Source organism: Lygodium microphyllum, chromosome 18 (assembly GCF_053477565.2).
Source record: "Lygodium microphyllum isolate KBCC chromosome 18, Lygodium_microphyllum_v1.1.10, whole genome shotgun sequence".
NCBI classification, from domain to species: Eukaryota; Viridiplantae; Streptophyta; class Polypodiopsida; order Schizaeales; family Lygodiaceae; genus Lygodium; species Lygodium microphyllum.
Window position 1 is genome coordinate 13,917,370 of NC_141152.1, and position 7,229 is coordinate 13,924,598.

Here is a 7,229-nt window from a genome sequence, read left to right on the forward strand (position 1 = left end):
AGCATCCATGGTTGTCCTGAAATGAAATGTTGTAGGTATTCACAAGCTGAAGCAAACTAAAGGGGAAGGGCTTCTCAATGCCAGTGCAATAGCTCTAATACGAGTTGAAGGGAGTGAGCTAGGAGTAGAAGCACACAAGTGGAAGCAAGAGCTATGGTGGAAGGAGCAAGAGCAAGAGCAAGAGAGAGAGAAAGACACAAGTTATGGGAACTCCAACAGTCACAATGTGTGACCGACCTTCCCTTATTCAAATGTTATTGAAAGAATAAAGAATGAAATGAGAATGATAGGCACCCGCCACCTACAGTGTACAGGTGTGCAGGTTCTATCAGTCAAGCTGAATTCAGCCATGTTTGCCCATGGTTCTGGCACTATCAGAGACTTGGAAATTTGGCACAAGAGAGTGGGGCATGTAAATTTGCAAAGGCTGCAAATTATACAGAAAAAACATCTTGTTACAGGTTTACCCAAGTTTCAATATTCAGATATTGGTCATGTATGTGATGCTTGCCAGTTTGGTAAGCAGTCAAGGTTGCCATTTGTCAGGCATGTAAGGTAGAGTACACGTCCGTTGCAGTTAGTACACTCTGATGTTTGGGGGCCAGCCCATAATGCATCCATGGGAGGCTCGAAGTATTATGTTACATTCATTGATGATTACAGTCACTATACTTGGGTTGTGTATCACTTTCCACAAGAATGATGGGAAGTCACTGAGGCATGGAAATTTTGCCTAGTCAAGCTTGAATGCCTAATAGAAATCTGGCTACTAGCCACCCATGCCCTACTTGCTAAGAAGGCCTACTACTTTGATAAACATGTCAAATAAAGATCCTTTGATAAGGGGGATCATGTTTTACTCTATTCCATAAAAGATCATAAACTAATGTTGAAATTACAAGGCCGACCTTTCCATGTCTGTGTAATCACCAAAATAGGGAATGTGGAGCTAGAAACTTTAGATGGCCAACCCATTCTCCACTTCAATGGTAGTAGGATTGAGAAGTATGACCCACTTTGACATCCCTTGCATGACCCTCCCATGATAAATATAGATAGCCATTTGCTATGTGTGGAACAAACCTTCTACAAATAGTTTGAGCAACACAATCAACACCTTGCGCTACCACCCTTTGGACCTCATTAGAGGCAATCGTTGATGTTAGATCCATTACCATTAGTGATGTAGAACTAGATTATGAGCCCCTAATCCTAGCTACATACCTCCGCACTTGCCTCACTACTGCTAGGTCTGTAGTACTGACAAACATTCTTATCGACAAAGAATCGGACTACAACACTTTTCCTTACTACTGTTATTGGCATAATCTAGGGCAACCACTATTGTAGCCATGGAAGCAAAATTGAACCCTATAGAGGATGGCCTTATTCCTTATTGGGCTGCTATAAATTAACTATCACTATTGAGACTAAGATCATATTATTCTTATTTTATGTTCTCTCAAATGTTGAAGGAGTTGGTACACACATTCTCTTGGTGTGTACTTTCTAACTCCAAACCAACCGTAATGTCAAACCAACTATAATGTCAATTATATTGACAACTACATTCACTTATTGTTGGCAAACACACAAATAATTACTATCTTCTCCCCTAAGGGAGCATGGTTTGAACTCACTTCATTGTACCCCTACTTCTTAGTCCTCCAGGCCACCACCCACAACCCCACCATTGTTGCCTTAGCTTTTGATACACCAAACCCACAAAATGCCCCCTATTAGCATTCCATCATCCCAATGGTAGTGGAAGCCTAAAGCCTCCTCCCTTGTTGTTGTTCCACAATGTGCACCACAAAAATATGAGCAAAGGTAACCACATCGATGCCAATAGCCTCATCACAAACCTTGCATCACATCATGTTGGATTTCAAAAAAACTATTAAGAGTGCAAGAGTATTATGAAGTCTCCCACTAGTAGCTTACCTAAACTACCCATAATCACCTACACACTAGTAGCTCTAACTACATTCACAACAACTATTATCACTATGATGACTACTAGCTCTCAATTTTGCATCAAGCCCATACACCAAGCTCATAATCAGGATTTGTAAAGAAGCTATTTCCCACAGCAAGACATTAAATTGAAAATACAAGAAATAGACATAAATGCCAAGGAACCATAGCCAAGGTGGCTAGGCATGAAATGATATTACCAATGTTGGTTGAGAATTAAATGATGAGTGATTGCAGCATGGTATGCACCCCAAGCTATAGTGGCCAAGAGTATTCACCCTCTTAGATGGTGGAGGTTGAGACCTCAAACAAGGTATTCCAGCAACAAATGGTTTCTTAAAACCTTTTCTCTTTTGCCAATAATTTTTTTCGGCTCATAAATAATAAGACCATCTTCATCCATGGGAGGTAACTCCTCTAAAACCTTTATGGTTGGACCCACATATTTCTTCAATTGGGAAACATGGAAGGTAGAATGAATCCTTGTTGAAGAAGGCAAATCAAGCTTGTATGCAAGCTCACCAACTCATTTAAGGAATTGATAAGGCGCATAGTAACGATGAGTCAACTTATTATGGCCGCCTTTAAGAGAAGCATACCTAGATTTAGGCCCTTTGAGAAATACCCAATCTCCTTCTTCAAACTCCAAAGGTCTCCCCTTTTCATCAGCATAAGCCTTCATAACATCTTGTGCCTTTCTAATGTTTTCCCTGCATTGATGCAAAAGAGCTTCCATTTTCTCAACTTCATCCTTGGCTTGTGGATTTACGTCTTCATGAAAAATGGCTGAAGGTATTTGCACTTTGTATCCATAAATCGCTTCAAATGATGGTGACATGCCAATGCTCATATGATGAGTATTATTATAACAGAATTTAACAAGATGTAACCAATGATTCCACAAAGCTTGAGTGTCATGGCAAAAATGACAAAGATAGACTTCCAACCATTATTTATTGACACGCTCCATTTGGCCATCGGTTTGGGGATGATATGCCGTGCTAGGAGTCAAAATTGTTCCCATAGAAGTGAATAAACTCCTCCAAAAACTTCCCATGAACTTAGTATCATGATCGAATACTATTTTCAATGGCATACCATGAAGCTTAAAAATACATTCCATGAACTATTCAGCCACTTGCTTTGCTGTAAATTGAGCCTTGGTAGGGAAATGAGCTGATTTAGTCAACTGGTCCACCACCACATAAATGCTATTCCACCCATGCTTTGTTGTAGGTAATCCCACAATAAAATCCATTGTAATATCAGTCCACTTGCCTTGAGGAATAGGAAGTGACTGAAGTAAACCACCGGGTAGAAGAGAGGAGTCTTTATTTTGTTGACACGAAAGACATTGCATAACATAATCCTTAACATCCCTCCAAATACCCTTCCAATAGAAACTCTTATGGGTATTGTCAAATGTTTTGAATAACCCATGGTGTCCCGCTAAAGGTGAAGAGTGCATCTCATACAAGATACGGCCTTTGAAAGAAGATTGTGGTATCAAGAATACTCTACCATGATACCATAAAAGACCATTGTGCCATTTGAAACTTGGATACTCTTCTCCTTTGCCTTGATGAAATTCCTTCATCATCTTTGATGCTTGCTCATCAAGCAAATACTCCTCTTGCATGTCATGGATCCAATCCTTATGCACGGTTGAAATGGTAGAAATGGAATATGCCCACATTCTTGATAAGGCATCTGCCACCACATTATCTCTTCCAGCTATATAAGATATCTCAAAGTCATATCCATGAAGAGTAGCTAAGCATCTCAAAGTCATATCCATGAAGAGTAGCTAAGCATCTTCATTGCTTGGGAGATAAATTTGGTTGTGAAAGGAAGTATTCCAACACACGATGATCGCTTTTGACCTTGAAATGGCTGCCATAGATATAATGATGCCACTTTTTGATAGCATGCAATATTGCTAGCATCTCTTGCTCATAAGCATGTAATTGATGCTCCTTGTCATCAAGCTTTCGGCTCTCATAAGTTATGACTCCATGATCTTGACATAAAATAGCCCCGATTCCTCTTCCACTAGCATCCACATAAATAATAAACTTCTTAGAGAAATCCGAGCATACAAGTATGGGTGCTGAAATTAGAAGAGATCTCAGCTCATTAAAACTTTGATCAGTGATGGAGTCCCAAAAGAAAGCCTCCTTTTTTAGTCTACCCGTCAATGGAGTCGCCACATGAGCATAATTCTTGATGAACCTTCTATAGAAGGATGATAACCCAAGGAACCCTCTCAAAGAGGCTGCATTCATAGGACTAGGCCATTCTTTAATACATTTTACCTTATTGGGGTCCACTTTAATCCCTTGTTCTCCCACAACATGACCTAAGCATTCAACTTTATTTTCCATGAAAGAACACTTCGTCATCTTGGCAAAGAGTGTGTGTCTTCGTAATGTGTCAAAGACCTCTCTCATATGCTTCAAATGCTCATCCTTGGATTTGCTATAAATTAGGATATCATCAAAGAAAACAAGGATTGTTTTGAATAAGAGGGGTTGCAATATTTTATTCATGAGGAGTTAGAAAGTAGCGGGTGCATTGGAAAGCCCAAATGGCATAACCAAGAAATGGTATAACCCTCTTTCAGTCCTAAAGGTTGTTTTGAACTCATCTCCTTCCTTCATTCAAATTTGATGATAACCAGATCAAATATCTATTTTGGTGAAGACCTTTGTATCTTTAAGCTCATCAAAAAGATCATCAATTCGGGGAATAGGATATCTATTCTTGATCGTTGACTTGTTCAAATCCCGATAATCAATACACATGTGAAATGATCCATCCTTCTTTTTTACTAAGAGCACGGGAGAGGAAAACGATGATTGACTTTGCTGAATTAAACCCATTTGCGGCAATTCTTTGACTTGTCGCTCGACTTCTTTCCTTTCAAACTTGGACAAGCGATAGGGAGGTTTTTTTATGGGCATTGTGTTATGCAACAAATCAATAGGATGGTCAACCTCTCACTTTGGAGGTAAAGATGATGGTGGCTGAAATAAATCTTTGTATTCCTCCAATAGCTCTTCCAATCTTGGATCCTTTTTCTTTGAAGAAGAAAATGGCTAATTTGTTGATTGCCCTTCATCTACTTTTGCAAGCAAAAGAGTGAAGATGTATGACTTGGCATTGATTTCTTTTCATAATTTTTTCATGGAGATGAGTTCTATATATTTGTGGTCTATGCCTTTCAACTTTATGTATTCTCCTTGTCAATTAAATCCCATTTGCATTTGCTCCAAGTCTAAGGTGAATTTTCCAAGTGTTTTCAGCCAATTACATCCAATGACAATGTCAATAGGCCCCATATCCAAAGTGATCAAGTCTACTTATATTGTGCAAGAGGGCGATAACTCAATTGGAGTGCATGGACAGACTTCTTTACTAGACTCATACGCACCATTGGCAACTTGTATCTACAAGGAAGAGTCCATATTAATGGGTAGCAACTTTAGCCCATTCAAAGATTTGGTATTGACGAAGCTATGAGTGTTGCCCGTGTCCACTAAAATATGTGCAACCTTGCCATTAATGAAACCTTTAAGTCTAAGTGTATTTTCCCCTTTGCAACCGGTCCATGCATCATGTGAGATGGTACACAAGGAAACATAAGAATCATGAATACCACCTGGATCAAAAGGAAATCCATCCATGGGATCATAGAATTCTTTGTTGGTGGCATGCTCTTCTTCATGAATCTCTTCAACCATTGGGTATGCATCAACATGCAGTAAATTTCCCTCTTGATCTTCTTCTTCTTCAACTTCCACTTCTTGAGTGATCACCATGTTGATTTTTGAGTTCTTAGCTTTACACTTTAGCTTATGATCTTGTGGCCACTTCTCCCCACATTTGAAGCATAATCCTTTTGCATGCATTTCTCTAAGCTTGTCGTGAGGAAGGAAGTTGCTGTTAGAACTATTTTGGGGTAGTTTAGGAGCATTTTCAGCTCTTGAAAAAGTACCTCTTGGCTCAGCCACATTTTTGAAAGTTTGCCCCTGTTTTTGTACAAAATTTCTACTCTGTTTAGAGGCATAAACAATGGGAAATATTGGCATTTTACTACTATAATTGTTTTGACTGTTATAACCTCTATTTTCTTGCCTAAAAGAGTCTCTTGAGTGGCTGAAAACTTGCCCATACTTTGTAGGTTGATTGGAAATATTATTGCCCGTACTTCTTTGCTGGAAATTTCATGCATCTCTTTTGTACTTCAAGGAGTATCTTTCAACCAATTGTATGGCCTCTTGTAGTGTTTTTGGTTGTTGAGCTCCTACCACCGATGACAGGGGAGGATCACGACCAAAAATGTATTTATTCAACTTAGAAAAATCCGAAATGCCTTCAACATATATGGAAAGATTTAAGTAAGTGTTGGAATAGTCTCTAACAGACATTCCTCTTTGAGTGCATGCATACCATCTTCTTTGAAGCCTTTCTTTTTCCAAAGGAGTCACAAAGACATCAATCATTGCTTGCTTGAACTCCTCCCAAGAGTCAAAGCTTTGCCCAATCTTGTGCATGTAACGTCACCAAGTATGGGCATAACCTTCAAGATGAAGAGCCGCAAAATAAATCTTGGCTTCTTCACTTCTAGGATAAAGAGTTCAGTATAACTCAAGCTTATTGATCCACTCCTCCCATTCCGAAGGTGAAGCATTATCTCCTTTGAAATTAGTGATATCGATCTTTTCCTTATATTCTTTTTCATTATAAGATGGTTGCCCATGAGAATGTTGTCTCCATGAATCTTTGTTCCATGAATTTTGCCTAAAAGTAGGTGGCCCAAAACCATGAGATGAAAGTTGTCCATTTGAAACATGCTCTTGGTTTGGGATGTCATGAGCTGATCTTCGCTCATCATGCTTTCCACCTTTATGAACTTGATTATTGATTGCATTTCCTTTTTGTGCATTTGAGGGCTGATAATAAAAATTCTTGTAGAAGGGGTCACATCTATGATAATTATTATCCCGTCAAGTGTTGTCTTGTTCCCCTTCATGTCTGTGTTTATCTTTTGGGCTGCTAAACTAAGGCCTTGGGGTATGAATGCCATGAATTTGTGAAGGATGATGGTTGCCCCTCACTCTAGATGGTTCTCCCCTTTCAAAAGTATAAATAACTGGTTGAGACTTCTCTTTGCTTGGATGGGAAGGATTACCAACAAAGAGAATTGCATGGGAGTCTTCAATAGTTTGAGGTTCTCTTTGTGGCTTGCT